Raw genomic sequence first — 996 nt, forward strand, 5'->3', positions numbered from 1 at the left:
CTCGCCGCTTCCTCGCCCGGGATCCCCCGGCCTGCCCGCCGGCTCCTGTTCACGAACCTGCTCTTTCTTTACCTTTCGCTCTTTTTACCTCGACTGCCGTTGCTTTTCCCCAACTGGGGCTCTCCTCTCCTCCCCGCCTACTTTTTGTCCCGGCTTCCCACTTTTCTCCTCCTGCCCCCCCTTCCTTGCTTCGCGGCCTCTCCCCCTGGAAATCGCCCCCTCACCGTGATCCAAGCGTCAACCGCTGCCATCTCATTGGTCCCCAGACCATTCCAGGGTTCCAGCATAAACCGGGAGAAGAGACTCAGGAAGGCGGGGAACGGAAGGTGGGCATGGCCCTGGGAAACTCGTGTCTGAGAAGCCTTTTGGCAGAGTATTTTGCGTTGGCACGGAGTCGTCACCCCCACCCCTCTCCCTGAAGCTCGCCCACCCCTGAGGACGTGGCCAAGGAGAGGAGGGCACGGGTGGCTTTGCCTGCCTGGAATGTTCTGTGCTCAAGTGTGGGTGGATGGAGAAGATCTTGGGCTGAAATAAAGACTTTTTAATTCAATGACGTTTCAATGTACCAATGGCCCTACAGTAATATTAACTTTACTTTTATTGTATCTTAATTGTTGAGGGATTGGGGGTGGGAGGCTGCTGGATGAGGAGTCAGCAACGCCTGCAGTGGTGACTACTTCTTTCCTTATTTCCGAAATGAAATCAGGGGTTGTGGAAGCATTTATGGTAACCTTGGCTCACGACTGTCTCGCTGTTGCCCTCTGGAAAGCTTCAAATGATCTTTGAGAAATCTCTTTCCCAGGCGAGATGACTCGGAGAAGTTCACTCAGCAAAGCCATTGAGGACCACACTCTTGTTCCAGGGTATGACTGCTTGCCTGATGCTGCCCCAGAGAAAAGCGTGAGGAAGTAAGTCTTGGTCAGTTTAGAGGCATCTTCATTCCCTTGCCAGTTCCAGAGGACAAGAGCAGTGCCAAGATCCTGGGACACCCGGCAC

This window comes from Mandrillus leucophaeus, unplaced genomic scaffold (genome assembly GCF_000951045.1).
Source record: "Mandrillus leucophaeus isolate KB7577 unplaced genomic scaffold, Mleu.le_1.0 Scaffold316, whole genome shotgun sequence".
In the NCBI taxonomy this organism is placed as follows: domain Eukaryota; kingdom Metazoa; phylum Chordata; class Mammalia; order Primates; family Cercopithecidae; genus Mandrillus; species Mandrillus leucophaeus.